The 16,997-nt window shown below is 37.5% G+C and overlaps 1 protein-coding gene and 1 long non-coding RNA gene across 3 annotated transcripts in view; one reads left to right on the top strand and one right to left on the bottom strand.

The window, feature by feature from the left end:
• AHCYL2 (adenosylhomocysteinase like 2) overlaps positions 1-16,997 on the bottom strand; it is a 163,193-nt gene that overhangs the window by 129,573 nt on the left and 16,623 nt on the right. The gene's annotated exons all lie outside the window — the stretch shown is intronic.
• On the top strand, positions 11,326-13,893 carry LOC140609244 (uncharacterized). Its single transcript, XR_012011157.1, has 2 exons — positions 11,326-11,493; positions 13,662-13,893. It is a non-coding gene; the product is annotated as an uncharacterized lncRNA (long non-coding RNA).

The raw sequence follows: 16,997 nt of genomic DNA, 5'->3' as shown, positions 1-16,997 counted from the left end.
TTTTTTCAAAGATTTTATTTATTTATTCATGAGAGACAGAGAGAGAGAGGCAGAGACACAGGCAGAGGGAGAAGTAGGCTCCCCACAGGATACGGGATACGGAACTCGGGGATCACGCCCCAAGCCAAAGGCAGACGCTCAAACTCTGAGCCACCCAGGCATCCCAATAAAGCATATCTTTTAATGTCCATTTAAAAAAAACATGAAGGGATCCCTGGGTGGAGCAGCAGTTTGGCACCTGCCTTTGGCCCAGGGCGCGATCCTGGAGACCCGGGACCGAATCCCACGTCGGGCTCCCAGTGCATGGAGCCTGCTTCTCCCTCTGCCTATGTCTCTGCCTCTCTCTCTCTCTCTCTCTATCATAAATAAATAAAAAAAATTTTAAAAACATGAAATATTAAAATTATTTATTTGATATATATTATGTACAAAGTATTATATTAAATAGACACAAATATGAAGAATCAAGCAAATTTATCAGGCAAGAGAGAGCTATAAATACTATAAACTTTCAAGTGACCTTTAAAAAAGTCAAGAGGTATATAAGAATTTTAAGATCCCCCCCCCAAAACAAAACAAAACAAAAAAAAGATCCCATTTATAGGAAATGTCCAGAACAGGCATATCTATAGAGACAGAAAAGAGATTAGTGGTTGCCTAGAGGTGGTAAGGGTGGAATGAAGTGGGAGGAGTAGGGGAATGATTGCTACAGGTTTTTTTTTTTTTTTTTTATAGATTTTATTTATTTATTCATGAGAGACACAGAGAGAAAGAAAGGCAAAGACTAGGCAGAGGGAGAAGCAGGCCATGCAAGGAGCCTGATGTGGGACCCAATCCCGGCACTCCAGGATCATGCCCTAAGCTAAAGGCAGACGCTCAACCGCTGAGCCACCCAGGTGTCCCACTACAGGTTTCTTTTGGAAATGCTGAAAATGTCCTAATATAAGATTAGATTATGATAATGTTCACACAACTCTATAAACAAAAGAAACACTGAATTGTATAGCTTAAATGAGTGAACTGTACAGTATGAAATTACATCCCAATAAAGCTATTTTAAAAATGAAAGTCTAAAAAAAAATAATAATAAAAATAAAAAAAATAAAAAATAAAAAATAAAAATGAAAGTCTACTTATTTTCAAAAAGCTGGAACGTGGGATCCCTGGGTGGCGCAGCAGTTTGGCGCCTGCCTTTGACCCAGGGCGCGATCCTGGAGACCCGGGATCAAATCCCACGTCGGGCTCCCGGTGCATGGAGCCTGCTTCTCCCTCTGCCTGTCTCTGCCTCTCTCTCTCTCTCTCTGTGTGACTATCATAAAAAAAAAAAAAAAAAAAAAAAGCTGGAACGTTATATCAAAAGAGAAATTCAGCCAACCAAGCAATCTTCAAGATCTTGTTTGTTTCAGCAAAGGAAAGATCCTGCCCAAAAAAGTTGATGCTGTCTCCAAAAAAGCATAAACCCTGCTAAAACTCACTAATGCCTCCATAAAAGATAGCTTTTTAATACTTATATCTTTCTACCTCGTTATATCACAATACTCTGTCAAACTGAACTTCTTTAGGGTTCACAATAAAAATAAGCTTGGGGTTTATAAAAAAGTGAATGATAAAAACAAGATTCTAAAGATAGCACAAGGATTTTTTTTTAATTTTTATTTATTTATGATAGTCACACAGAGAGAGAGAGGCAAAGACATAGGCAGAGGGAGAAGCAGGCTCCATGCAGGGAGCCCGACATGGGACTCGATCCCAGGTCTCCAGGATTGCGTCCTGGGCCAAAGGCAGGCGCCAAACCGCTGTGCCACCCAGGGATCCCAGCACAAGGATTTAAAAGTTATCACACAAACACTAAAATTCAGCCTTGGAAATTGCTAGTTTAAATTAGAACTAAGAGTAAAAGGGGAAGTAGATCAAAATACCAAGTTTGTCTTAAAACTCTTCAAAAGAAATTATTTCTTACTTTCATCTCTCTCTAGATATCTCTCCTCAATTTTTTTCTTAGAACAGATAATTTGACATTTTCAATGCTTTTATACTTTCATGTTACAGAGACTCTGAAATAAACATAGAACTACCATTCATTCAACCATAAAGGCTAGAAACTCATCCTCTCTCTTATTACACAGAGCATCCACACTCCAACACACAAATGTCACCAAATTCCATCAATTCTACCATCTTAATATCTCTCTTATTAGATTTCCTCTATTTCCTGTCATAGGAAAGGCCTTTATCCTTACTTAGATAACTACAACAGCCTGTTTCTCTGACTTCAATACTACCCTCACCCTCACCTCTAATATATTATCCACACTAATATCCAAATCTAATAAGGCTAATGTAAACTCAATAAACTGGAAAGAATGCGTGTACACACACACACATCCTTTCTTAAATTGGTATTTTCTGCTCATCTTATTTTACAATCCATTTTTAAATTTTCACTTAAAACAGAATGGTCATTTAAAAAAAACCCTAATGGGAAACCTGGGTGGCTCAGTTGTTGAGCCTCTGCCTTTGGCTCAGGGTGTGACCCCAGGGTCCTGGGATGGAGTCCACATCACGATCCCCACAGGGAGCCTGCTTCTCCCTCTGCCTATGTCTCTGCCTCTCTCTCTCTCTCATAAATAAATAAAATCTTTTTTAAAAATAAAAATAAATAAAAACTATTTATATGTAAAATTATAACTATACAGACACCTGTGTGGCACAGTTGGTTACAGTTGGTTAACTGTCTGACTCTTGGTTTCAAGTCAAGTCATGATCTCGGGGTCGTGAGATCAAGCTCTGTGTTAGGTGCCATGTTTGGCGTGGAGTCTGCTTAAGATTCTCTCTCCCCTCTCCCTCTGGTCCTCCCCACTGCATACTCTAAAATAAATAAATCTTTAAAAAATTAAAGCTATGTTATCTTTGTTAATATAAAATCATCTTTGTTTCATCTTTTATGGTATTTATTACGTTCTTATTTGAATAAGTTACTATATAATTTATTAATTCTATTTCTATCTAAAACCTTCTGAGTATATTCTGTTTTTTTTTTTAAGATTTTTTATTTATTTATTCATGAGAGATACAGAGAGAGAGAGGCAAAGACATAGGCAGAGGGAGAAGCAGGCTCCATGCAGGAAGCCCAATGCAGGACTTGATCCTGGGATTCCGGGTACACGCCCTGAGCCAAAGGCAGATGCTCAACCATTGAACCACCCAGGCATCCCTATTTATTCTATTTTATTCAAGCTTTGGATGCCTCCTCCACCACTATTCCTACCCTCAGTATCTAGCTCAGTATCATTATTAAATAAGATATTCAATGATATGAGTGATTTATCCAGATAAGGTTACCTTGATAAAAATATGTCCATTATGCTCTACCTAAACCTCTCTGAGATGACACTTTAGTTCAGGGCTCTTCCCAAGTGTGATTCTTCAGCATATCCTTTGATTCTATGAATGACTCTTATTATCCTTATAATAAGGATATTATATTATTAAGGTCCTCCCCCTACCCACCCTTTCTTTTTTTAAGTTAACTTGTGACCAAAGAATACCTAACTAATAAAGGCTAGAACACTTTGTAATTGCTCAACAGACATTTGTTGTGCAAAATTGTGAAAGGAATGTACTGAGAAGGAAGAAATGGATATAGACAAGAAATAGGAATATACTGAAATAGGAAAATACTGACTATACCGACAGTAGATCACTATACCAAAACAATTATCTTCATTTTGGACAAACTTTCGCCTATTACTCTCATCCCAACAACTGTTCTGGCCAAAGGCTTTGAAGTCATCTTTAACTCTTCTCTTTCTTTCAAACACTAGTCAAAGCTATTAGCATATCTGGTTTGCTCTACTTTTGAAATACATGCAGAATCTAACCATTTCTCCCATCTTCACTGCTATTATCAGATCCAAACTATCATTGTCTCTCATCTGGTCATTGCAGTAACCTCCTAACTGGTCTTCGTACTACCACTCCTGATCCCCTTCAGTCTGTTCTCAACCTTGCAGCCATAATGATCTTGTTAAAACTTAGGTCAGGGACACATGGGTAGTGTGTATCTACCCACACTACCACAGACGTCAGTGATTGAGCATCTGCCTTCAGCTCAGGGCATGATTCTGGGGTCCTGGGATTGAGTCCCACATCGGTCTTCCCACAGGGAGCCTGCTTCTCCATGTCTCTGCCTCTCTGTGTGTATCTCATGAGTAAATAAATAAAGTCTTTGAAAAGCAACAACAACAAAACAAAAACCAAACAAACTTAGGTCAGATCATGCCACCTTACTTGAAACTTCCCAATGGTTTTAACTATCTCATTTAGAACAAAAGCCAAAGCCTAAAATCCTTAATATAACTAGTTAAGACAGTGTATGAAATATCTCCGTTATCTTCTGGCCTCATCTATACAATCTCTCCATCTTTGACTCTACTCCAGCTACACCGGGCTCCTTGCTATTCCTTAAAATCACTGGTATACCTGCCCCTCAGAACCTCTGCACTTGCTGTACTCTCTGCCAGAATACTATTTCCTTCTCTCTTATAAAAAGCAATTCTGTTAAGGTCATGTCATTCAATATGTCATTTCTTCCTCTCCTAGCTACTGCCGTTTATTAAATTCATCTCTCTCAGATTCTAGCCATCCTAAATTCCACCATTAACCTGGGCTTGGCAGAGGAAAGGTAAGTGGAAATTGTTGGGTGGGGCTTCTGGGAGGGTCCCCTCCTTTTTTTTTTTTTTTCCCCTTCCTCTTTCTTGACAGTGACAATACAGAAACAATGCCTTGAGCTCCAGCAGTTATCTTGAACCATGAAAGGATGGAAGCAACATACTAAGAATGATGGAGCAAAATGACAGGAGTCTGGGTCCCTAATCTTTGCAGTTACCATACCAACCTTGTAATGCTTATTATCCCTATATTTCTTTGTAAATACAATATGTACATTTTGAGGGTTACAGGTGGGCAGAATTAATAAATCACGCATATAACTTACTCAGAATGTAATAAATACCATAAATACTATAAAAGATGTGAAACAATGATGACTTTACATGAACAAAGATAGCATATTTTATGAGAAAATAAACCCATGTGCATATAAACCATGGTTATTGATGGTTATTGTCAAATGCAGCTAAATCTAATTTCAAGTTTTTCCAGGGTTCCATTAATAAGAAAGCAGTAGAAACTGGATATTAAGTAGACAACTAGAAGTTCTGCAACACTGGGTGATTTTAACAATGTATGTGGGTGGCCCATGAAGATCTGACCTTCAAGTTCTTTCATTTTATCTCTAATGATATTCTCCTTCATTCTATCTCAGCTAACCATTACCAAGGTCATACCTCAGCTGTTATCATCACCAGAAATTATTCCATCTCCAAAAGAGCTTATTTGGGTAATTTGCTCTCTGGCCTCTCCTTTTAGCTTGCTTGTTCAATTACTCCTACTATCTCACATTGACTTTAGCTCACTGATCCTTTCACTATCAATTTGTTGGCCATCTTTTTTATTCCTTTTCCTCCTTATCCATGATTTCTTACCTTACATCCCATGAATCACTACTGTAATAACTCTTTACATCCTCTGAGCCCCATAACAGTATATCCAATTTGTCTACTAGTTATCCTCATTCAGATGTTCCACAGACATCTTAAACTCAACATGTCTAAAATTAATGTACCTTCTCCCACCACTATTTTTTACCTCCTATGTTGGTTAATGGCACCATCATCCACCCAGATGTCCTAACTGGCCATAACTCACTTCCCTCTTTTACTCTTCCCTATAATAACCAGAGCCTCATTCTACCTATGAGGTAACTCTAAAAAAAAAAAAAAAAAAAAAAATTCCATCTTCATCTTTCCAGTCCCATCATTAGGGCTCTAGTTTGTGCTTCCAAATCTGAAACAGATTACTAACCAATCTTTCTGCATATAGTACTAACTGCTTCTACTCTAATGCATTTTCCCCATTCTCCATACTGCATCCAAGGTAATCTAAAATACAAATCAAATCATGGCACTCTCCTATTAGCTCATAAATACCAAGGAACATTTCAGGCACCTGAGCAGCCCCCCAAGGAGTGCAGAGACTAAAGCTGCCAGGACATTTCACTCCCTCAGGTTAAGTCATGGGGAACATGGCTATCAGCAGCTCCAAAGTAATCACAGAAAGTAAAAAAATTTCAATTTGATGCATGTAAATAGATACCATTATTATTCAATATATTCATTTCCCCTCCCTGGTAGAGGATTCTCCCACCTAGCTGTTGTCAGGCTTGGCCAAATGACTTGCTGTAGCCAAAGAAATACAAGGAAATTACACATTTTACTTTCTGAACAGAAGCTTTCAGAGTAATTCTCATTTCCCTCTACCACAAGGTTAATGTCTCAGACAAGAGCTGCAACTCTTGCCTGGGTCCTGGAAATGGGCAAATGGGCCATATGGTAAATTTGCAGCATTAGCAAAAAATTAATCCTTGTTATTATAGCCATTAAAATTGGAGGATTGTTTGCTACCACAACATAACCTAGCCTAAACTGACTTATATATCATAAAAAAGGATCTCAACTACCCTGGTCTTGATCACATCTCTTGCTAAAACCCTTAAGTGACACTCATGCGTTACTATCATAATATAAAGGCTCCTTCTGACACAGTCCTGCCCATCTCTCCAGTCTCATTTCCTGGGACTCCCCTTTATATTCCATATTGTAATACTGGATTATTTTAAGATTTCTCAATCATATTGGTCCTTCTGTCCATTTATTTACAGATGCCCATCCCAAACCACCCAAAATGTCTATACTTTCACTTAAACAGGGCTTCCGCTGTGGAGGTTCATATAAATCTGCCCCCCTTAAACACAACTCCACCACAGGATTTTAAACATTGTCTATTAGCCATTATCTTGCCATATATATAGCATGGAGAGTGCCATGATTGGATTTATATATATTATATATATATTATATATAACTTCAACTATATTGTGGCTTCCTTAAGAGAAAAGACCACGTCCTTCTCATCTTTGGAATCTAAGAATCTAATGCAGTGCTTGGCACATAATAGAGGATCGATATAAGCTTATACAGTACTAATACAGTCTTTTTCCAGCAAAGTTGGATACAAAGATGAGATAGGCCCTTCTATCATGTTAATAGATAATACAGAAAATCTAACCTATCCCACTCTTATTTTGCTTCTATTTTTCTTTGTCAAGAATAATCTTCCAGATTGGAAAGAGCAGAACACATATGACTAAGAGAAAACTGAAGCCTGAGACAAAAGAAAAGATAATAAAAGAGCATTAAGTAGCTTTTTAGTACATTCTAGAATCAAATAAATTACAGCCTAAAATATTGAGATCTCCATGGTATCTCATGGAAAACAGAAGTTAGAAGACTAGAAACGAGAAAATTTTATTTCAATTTTCTCAAAGGAAAAAAAGAGAGATATGGGGTAGCCCAGGTGGCTCAGCAGTTTAGCACCGCCTTCAGCCCAGGGCCTGATCCTGGAGACCCGGGATCGAGTGCCATGTCAGGCTCCCTGTGAGGAGCCTGCTTCTCCCTCTGCCTGTGTCTCTGCCTCTCTCTCTCTCTGTGTCTCTCATGAATAAATAAATAAAATCTTAAGAAAGAAGAAAGAAAGAAAGAAAGAAAGAAAGAAAGAAAGAAAGAAAGAAAGAAAGAAAGAAAGAAAAGAAAGAAAGAGGAAAAGAAAGATTAAATTCTAGGGAATAAAAAATAAAAAAATAAAATAATAAAATAAAATAAATTCTAGGAACTATAGAGTAAGAGTTTAACAAGGATTCCCTGCAAAATTCTATGTCAGCCTATGGCAAAGTAAGGAAAGGGTATAGAGAGCATCAAAAGCTAGAATGGATTCAATAAGAAAAAAAATCATGCTGACCTAATTTTACTTTTGGTAAAATTTGAGATCAGACAAGTAACAGAGTAGGCCAAATACATCATACCAAAATCAAAATAAGATTTCTTATATTAGTCAGGTAAAGATTTAGAATTGGTGGGCAGCCCCGGTGGTGCAGCGGTTTGGCGCTGCCTGCAGCCCAGGGTGTGATCCTGGAGACCCGGGATCGAGTCCCACTTCGGGCTCCATGCATGGAGTCTGCTTCTCCCTCTGCCTGTGTCTCTGCCTCTCTCTCTGTGTGTGTCTCTCATGAATAAATAAATAAAATCTTAAAAAAAAAAAAAGAAGAAGATTTAAAATTGGTTAAACAACCATCCTTGGATTTAATCAATAGCTTAATCTCAATCCAGATGGAAGGCTCTAATGTTATCATAGAACTCTGTATTTGGCCTTACTTTGGTAGATGTTTATCAACACCCAAAATTTAAAAGGCAGCTTGCACATTTTCCTGGTGGTTTTTTTTTTTTTTTTTTTAAGATTTTATTTATTTAGGGATGCCGGGGTGGCTTAGGGGTTTGGCACCTGCCTTCGGCCCAGGGCGTGATCCTGGAGTCCCGGGATGGAGTCCCACATTGGGCTCCCTGCATGGAGCCTGCTTCTCCCTCTGCCTGTGTCTCTGCCTCTCTCTCTCTCTCTTTGTGTCTTTCATGAATAAATAAATAAAATATTAAAAAAAAAAAGATTTTATTTATTTATTCATGACAGACACACAGAGAGAGAGGCAGAGACACAGGCAGAGGGAGAAGCAGGCTCCTCACAGGGAGCCTGACATGGCACTCGATCCCGGGTCTCCAGGATCAGGCCCTGGGCTGAAGGCAGCGCTAAACCTCTGAGCCACCGGGCTGCCCTTTCTAGTGTTTAAACCTGGGAAGATTAGATAAGGCCATGAAAGATATAATTAAAAAATAAAAAATATCTGAACAGGCAGAAACAATTGACTGAAAATTAAAAATGAAATTTATCAAGGATGAATATAAATGCAGTTATCTAAAAAGAATATTCTACTGGTAAGAAATCAGTTTTAACAGTTGATGATTAGTTAAGAATTTAGTTGTGTTAAATAACAAAAATTCAACTGAATAAATTTAAAGATCAAATTGGGCTTTATTTAATGATTTATGAATTGAGTATCATCCCATCTAGCAAACAGAAAGAAGCTCCAAAGAGCTACAGAAAAGGAAAGGTTTGGGGGGACCTGAGTGGCTCAGTCAGTCAGTAAAGAATTAGGCTCTTAGTTTTGGCTTGGGTCGTGGGATTGAGCCCAGAGTCGGGTTCCATACTCAGCATGCAGTCTGCTCATCCCTCTCTCTCTGTTCCCCCCACACCCTGCTCGTGCTTACACACATTTTTTCTTTCTCAAATAGATAAATAAAATATTTTAAAAAGAAAAGAAAAAGGGTTTTAAAGGCAGAAAGGGAATGAGAAAAGGAAGTCATTAATAAAAAAAAATTTATTATTTCTGACAAGGTCACTTTCCTTTGGGAGAAGATCAGGGTCTATTAGGCAGGATAACTACACTGGTGCTGACTAGGAAATTCCAGACTGACCATTAAGACTACATTCCTGAGGAAGGTCAAAACTGCAATTAGGTTAAGTATTAAATCTCAGTTTGGTGACATGGGCTTAGTACAAGTGACTCCATTTTTTAGCTGTTGTTTCTTTTTAACAATTGAGTGTAAGTTCAAGATAAGCCCTCATTATGAGGTATCAGCTTAAGAAGCCTAAACAAACTCAGTTAACAAAATAACACTACAGTGACCTGAAAAAAGAAGAAAACTGCTACAGGCCACGCAACAACCTAAAGCCATAATTTGGTATATGACCTCTTACAGGCTACACTGATCACATATAATAAATCCAGAAAAGGATAGCCAGGAAGGTGGTAACAGTACTGGCAAACTAAATCATATGAAGAGCAACTAAGACAATCAGGAACAATTTCCACAAAGATCTGAGGCTGGAAAAGGAACATTAGAACTGCTTCCAAGTATTGAAATGACTGTTAGATCAAAGGGCAGGAATTATGCTTTTACATATTTTTTTAGAGATTTTATTTATTTATTAGAGACACAGAATGAGAGAGAGAGAGAGAGAGAGAGAGAGAGGGAGAGGCAGAGATAGGCAGAGGGGGCTGCCCTGCTTTTACATATTTTAAACATTCTCCATGCACACAGTTCCAAGTTTTTCATATAATAAATGCTCAAATATTTGAAGTTCAAGATCAACTTACTTGTTGATGGCTAAGCCAACAAAGATGGTAGTTATGAGTATCTGAGGTGATCTGAATGACAATTCAACAAAAGGGTACAGTTGGAGGAAGATGGCTGAAAAATCAAAGTAACAGTATTTAAAAGCCTTAACTGAAGTGAGCTACAGAGGATATGTAAGGCATATTACCCTAAAATTTAGAATTTGATGACATTCTCGATCACACCACTTGTTATATTTCAGTCCCTTTTCCAAATGAAAGGGATATTTCAGTCCCTTTTCCAAATATTTCCCACAATGGAAAGTCATTGTTTTTTTTTTGGGGGGGGGGGGGTCATTGTTTTCACTCTTTACAAAGTGAAACCTGAGGCTGACAGAAGCTATTTGCTTTGCACCAACAGTATAACAATGATTAACCTTGAATAAGAACCCCAAGCTTTTCACTCACAAACTTCTTGTTAAAACCACTGGACTCATTAGGGAGGCAGTAAACAAGTACAGTACTTAATTTAGTAACTCAACCCCAGTTTGGTAATAATTTTGGTTTCACTTTTGTTACTTTGTCATCCAATCTTGAAATCCACAAAGAGTAATAAGCCTGCATTAAAACTTCAAAACATGTAAGAAATTTTATTTCTTAAAGCCTAAAGGCAAAAACAAAACAAAACAAAAAATAAGATGTGAAACAAAAGATCTGTCTCTCTCAAAGAGGGAGACTGCTTAAGTTGTAGCCTTGGCACTATCAGATCTATCATAAGCCAAAACTTGGCCAACAGGGTTTATACACCACATCGTTTCTCCGGAAACCTAAGTGGCTTCCCCTTTGTGCATCAGAGATTTGGTGCAGAGCTGTAGCAAGTTAATGCCAGAAGGCAATGAGAAAAAGGTAATGTTGGTAAAGGAAAAAGAGGTTTTCGTGTATATGAAGAAGTACATTGTTTTACAATTCATTTTTTTATATATGTACTAAAACATGTTATTAGCTTCTCAGAAAACTGAAAAAAGTCCAGAGCGGCACAGGACTTGATGGTGTATTAGGAACAGCTACACCAGGATTTCAAAATAGCAAAATGCTAGTCAGTTCTAGTTGAAAAGCTATAAAGGAATGTCCTAACAAGTGCCCACGCTCACAACTTCCTTCCCAAGGAGGCTCATTTACATTATAATGGTTGCCAAGGTTACTTTAATTCCATCACCCCTCCTTTCTCCAGTTGCTAATCTGGAGCACCAGACTGGGTGGTACACATTAACAACCAAAACCTCAATTAAGACTAACTCAAAATTCAGGCTACTCAAAAGTTCATGACCTTCAAAAGGAAGAGTAGTTTTAGCAACAAAAATTGCAGAAAGGTAGGGGCCATTTGTTTCCTGTTTCCTATAATATATACCTACTGCTACCTCTGTGAACTCTCTAGGAGTCACTACTTTTACCTGCTCCACAAACAGAGATTCTTAGGAAAAGGATGATAAATAACAATTTTTTTAAAAATTTTATTTATTTATTCATGAGAGACACAGAGAGAGAGGCAGAGACACAGGCAGAGGGAGAAGCAGGCTCCATGCAGGGAGCCCGACGTGGGACTCGATCCCGGGGTCTCCAGGATCACGCCCTGGGCCGAAGGCAGGCGCTAAACTGCTGTGCCATCCCGGCTGCCCAAATAACATAAATTTTATATAGGGTAACGGATCAAAATAGTGAGTGCTTTATTACAAGTATTTATTTCCTTCCTTTAATCAAAAAAGGCCATTATCAAAGAGATACTGAATAGTTTCTCATATACTCATCACTAAGTATCAGTATCGTCTTCTAAGAATGACAACATACAGTACTGGCTATACAAGAAGTATCTAAATGAGATAAAAACAATTAGGCTAGTATATTCTGTATGAAAGCAACAACCAAACAGAACATACAGTAACAGGAAAAGTAAAGAAGAAATGAAGGCCAAAAAGAGGAAGATTTCAGAAACCTAAACCTCAAGCATTAAGCACAGTTAGATTAACAATAAAATATGTTCAAATGGTAATCTGTCATCAGAAGCAATACTCCCAAACGTAGTTAACAATGGGAGACACAGGGTAGTGGTCTGTAGACATCCTCCTAGTCAACCAACAGATGCTTCAAAAGGTCACTTCACTGGAGAGGAGTTTTACATTTACATATTTTTATTCTATTTATTCTCTTTTATCCCACTCCCATTAGTACTCAGTTTAGGCAATCACTGTAATATATTTAATGCGTTTATACGTTTTCTTACAAACATGTTTTACATGTTTCTTACAATGTGTTTTACTTACATATATTTTAAAATTTATCTTTTTTTAAAATTTATATAAATAAATGCTATTGTGTTATATATATCCAGTTTGTTTCTTTCTAGTTTTCTTTCTGGTTTTTCAGAACCATGTTTTTAAGATACATCATGTTGCCATGTGCACATCTAGTCCACTGCCATGTGCACATCTAGTCCACTGCTTCAAACTGATAGTTCTTAGTGGTATAAATCTACCATAATTTACCCATCACTAGGGAAAGAGTAGGACAAATTCGTTTTCCATAAACAAATAAAACCATAATAAACAACCAGGTGCATTGTATTATGTGTGTATTTCTTTCAGATATATATTTAGAGAAAGAGCTTCTGGATTATGAGGTATTCATAATATATAATCTGATTGAGTACTTCCTTCCAAAATAGTTTGACTAATCTATACTTCCACGAACAGGGAACTAGCATCACTAGCAGCTACTATGGACAAGGCACTGGACTAGACACTCTAGATCTTTTTACTCCTGTATCGCCTCATCCTCCTCAGCTAGCCTTTGCCCCTTTGCTTTTCTTTCTTTTTTTTTCCCCCTTTTGCTTTTCAGATCAACTGTCACCACATCAGAAATATGAAGGCAAGAACTTCCTCCCTCATCCTTTCCCTGACCATCAAATTCCCTATTCTACTCCAATGCCATTGAGCTGCCAATGTCTCTAACCGTGAATCTTGTGAAAACAGAATCAAATTACAAATGTTATTTTTTTTAAAGAATTTATTTATTCATGAAAGATACAGAAAGAGGCAGAAACATAGGCAGAGGGAGAAGCAGACTCCCTGCGGGGAACCTGATGCAGGACTCAATCCCATGACCCCAGGACCACAACCTGAGCCAAAGACACGCTCAACCACTGAGCCAGGTGCCCTGCAAATGTTATTTTTAAAAGGTATGATTCTCAAAAAAGTCATTGAGGTTTATCTGTTACAGAGAACACTAAGAAATTCCTTTCATACACATTTCAGAGCCATTCCTATTTTTTTTTGCTTTTGAGAGTTCTTGAAGGAATAGCTCCATCTCTTTGGAACCCTTCATACATAAAATAAAAGGAGCTGGACAGTGTTTTCAATCTGTACACTGGAACCCAAAGGTTCCAACTGTGAGGCGGTTCAAGAGGATTATCTCAGGACAAAAGGGGGCTACCTATGCCTCTTCTTCTTCTTCTTCTTTTTTTTTTTTTTTTTTTTTTTTTAAGATTTATGTATTTTAGAGTGAGAACATGAACCGGACGAGGAGAGGAAGAGAGATAATCCCAAGCAGACTCCTTGCTGAGCATGGAGACCAATGTGGGCCTCAATCTCATGACCCTGAGATGACGACCTGAGCTGAAACCACGAGTCAAATGCTTAACTGACTGAGCCACCCAGGGGACCCTACTTATGCCTCTTCTATTAGAACAGCACAATAAAATTTTTCAAATCTATAAATTTTAAGAATCCATTCTATTTAAGAAAAGTTTATTCACTATTAATTGAAAGTGTTAACTGGTCTAATTTCTATTGCATCTGGCAATATTTATTTAAAAAAATATACCTATCTTTTGAACAAGAAATTCCACTTGTAAGAATTTATTCTACAGATATTCATCAACACATATACACAAAGATATTCATTTTGGTATTCTCTGTAAGGGCAAAATATTGAAAACAACCATAAATAGCAAACTGGTTACAGAAATTATGGTACATCCATACAATGGAATATAGACTTTAAGAACAAAGCAGCTTCGAGATATATTAAGCAAGCAAAAAACAAGATGTAGACCATTGTTATGTAGTATACTACCTTTTCTGTTATTTTTAAGGGATATATACACTGTACATAGCTGAAGGGTAACAAGAAGCCAGCTTTCATTTGGCAAGGTGGACATGTCTACATAGGATGATGGTATTAAATTTAGTATTAGCACTGCCTCCTCCTATAGAATGAACATCCTTCTAACAAGATCTCACCCTTCATTTTTTTAAAATGTATCAACTTCCCTTGAGTTCATCAAGCCAGGTCTATCAAATGAACTGTCTTGGGGTACCTAGGTGGCTCAGGTCATGATCTCAGGATCCTGGGACTGAGTTGTGCATCCAGTTCTCTGCTCAGCAGGGAGCCTGTTTCTCCCTCTCCCTCTGCCTGCTGCTCCTCCCCCTGCTTGTGCTCTCTCTCACTGTCAAAGAAATAAATAAAATCTTAAAAAAAAAAAAAAAAGTTAATTACTTTTTAAAAATGTGACTCCAAGAAAGGTCCATTCCGTGCACCCCCCACCCATGCCCCGGCTCCTCGCCACTGGCTCAGTCAGTAGAGCATGTGACTCTTGATCTCAGGGTCATGAGTTTGAGCCCCAAGTTGCGTGTGGAGCTTACTTAAAAATTAATTAATTAATTGAAATGTGACTAGAAAATTTAATTCTACACTTTCTGATTAATTCTGAAACCCTGCTATATTTTTAGTTAATTCACTTGCTCATACTCCACCAAAAAAAAAAACTACTTCAAATTTTCACCATTTTATTCAACCTTCTGAACCTTTATTCTCTTCCCCCCTTAGCTGATGACCTAGCTCAGAGAAAATAGAAGAGTAGCTGTAATATTGCCTTCAAGTCTCTTTACAAAATTAGATCTTTGAAATAAAGCCTGTAGATAACACTGTTTTTGGCTTAGTGAACACTGATAGTTTTATAGTAATATGGTACAACAAAGAGACCTAGATAGAAAATTTTAAAAGACATGGGCTCAAGTTTCAACAAAATTGCTATTTCCTTGAAAAATATTAACAATGTACCAATCATGTACAATAAAATGAAATATAAAGTATCTGGTTTTTTAAATCATAGGTAAAAATAACAGTCAAGCCTCCCTGAAACTAACACTAGTTAGTATATTTAGTTAAGAGAGTTATATTAATAAAGAATTAGTTAGTATAATGTTAGTATATTTCAAATTCTATTTCAGTTATCAAATAAAATGGTAGATTTAACTGGATTAAGGTATAAAGAACTATACAAAGGTAAAATTATGTTATAGGATAGCAATGTAGTTTTGCCAATATTTTTTCTTCTTCCTATTAATGGTGCTTTGTGCCCAAGCTTATCTTGACAGCCCCCAATGCTTTACAATGCTTCTAAATATAGCTACCATTATAATTAGGACCTTCCTAACAATCTCCAAAACTATATCTTGACTCCTTCCTTCAATTTCCACTTGGACATCAGTTCTATCTGTAAAACATCTTCATTTAGATGTTATACTAACATTTCTAACACAAGGTAAAAAAAAAAAATTAAACTTGAGTTCTTATTCTATAACACTTTAACCAAGTGTTTATATTATGATTCAGGCAAATAAGCATTTGGTTGAAGTATTTATAGAACAAGAACAAGTTCAGTTTTTACCCTGTGTTTGATTTGACTAAATCATATTACCTTAGCAAAAAAGATACAACTATAAACTAGGTTTTCTAATGCTTTTATGTTTCATTAAACATAAAAATATAAATAAGTATATTTTAAAATACCTACATTCTTATCTCTGTTTAAAAGTATATTTCTGGGGCGCCTGGGTGGCTCAGTCAGTTAAGCGTCCAACTCCTGTTTTTTTTTTTTTTTTTAAAGATTTTATTTATTTATTCATGAGGGACACAGAGAGAAGGAGAGGCAGAGAGACACAGGCAGAGAGAGAAGCAGGCTCCATGCAGGGAGCCCGATGTGGGACTCGATCCCGGGTCTCCAGGATCAGGCCCCGGGCTGAAGGCGGCGCTAAACCGCTGAGCCACCCGGGCTGCCCCAACTCCTGGTTTTGACTCAGGTCATGATCTCAGGGTCAGGCTCTGTGCTCAGTGCATAGTCTGATTGAGAGTCTCTCCCGTCCCTCAGCCTCCATCTCTCCCCTGACTTGCCAGCACATGCACTATCTCTCCCTAAAATAAATAAAAATTTTAAAAAAAATTTTAAATATAGGTATATGCATATATATTTCTGTAGTACAATCTTATAATTTGGAAATTATTTATATTTACAGATATTTTTTTAAAGATCTTATTTATTTATTCATGATAGACACAGAGAGAGAGAGAGAGGCAGAGACACAGGCAGAGGGAGGAGCAGGCTCCATGCGGGGAGCCCGACGTGGGACTCGATCCTGGGACTCCAGGATCACGCCCTGGGTGGAAGACAGGCGCTTAAACCACTGCCACCCACGCTGCCCTATATTTACAGATATTGAGACTAAGATGCTGTCTTGGCAAAATGCAGCATTTGGACTTTACATTTACAGCTGTCTGCTCTGGAGCTATGGACTAACACTAAGTAGAGTGCTTACTAGTATTTAACAAACATTAATTGAATTTCATTTTACTTAGCCTTTCCATTAGTAAACTATAACTGCTTACCACAGTGCTATTATAAGCACTAATTTATATTTATAAGTACTCTGAAGAGAGCATTCTTTGATACTGTGCTACATCTTGGCAAGGTCCCAACCTTTCTAGGGTGCCCTTCCTTTTTTTCCCCAAGATTGGGACAGAGGCTTCAAGAGTCTGTGAA

The sequence above is a fragment of the Canis lupus genome, chromosome 18, assembly GCF_048164855.1.
Source record: "Canis lupus baileyi chromosome 18, mCanLup2.hap1, whole genome shotgun sequence".
NCBI lineage: Eukaryota > Metazoa > Chordata > Mammalia > Carnivora > Canidae > Canis > Canis lupus.
Note: the sequence above shows the minus strand (reverse complement) of the source record. Positions and strands in the feature narration are given on the sequence as shown.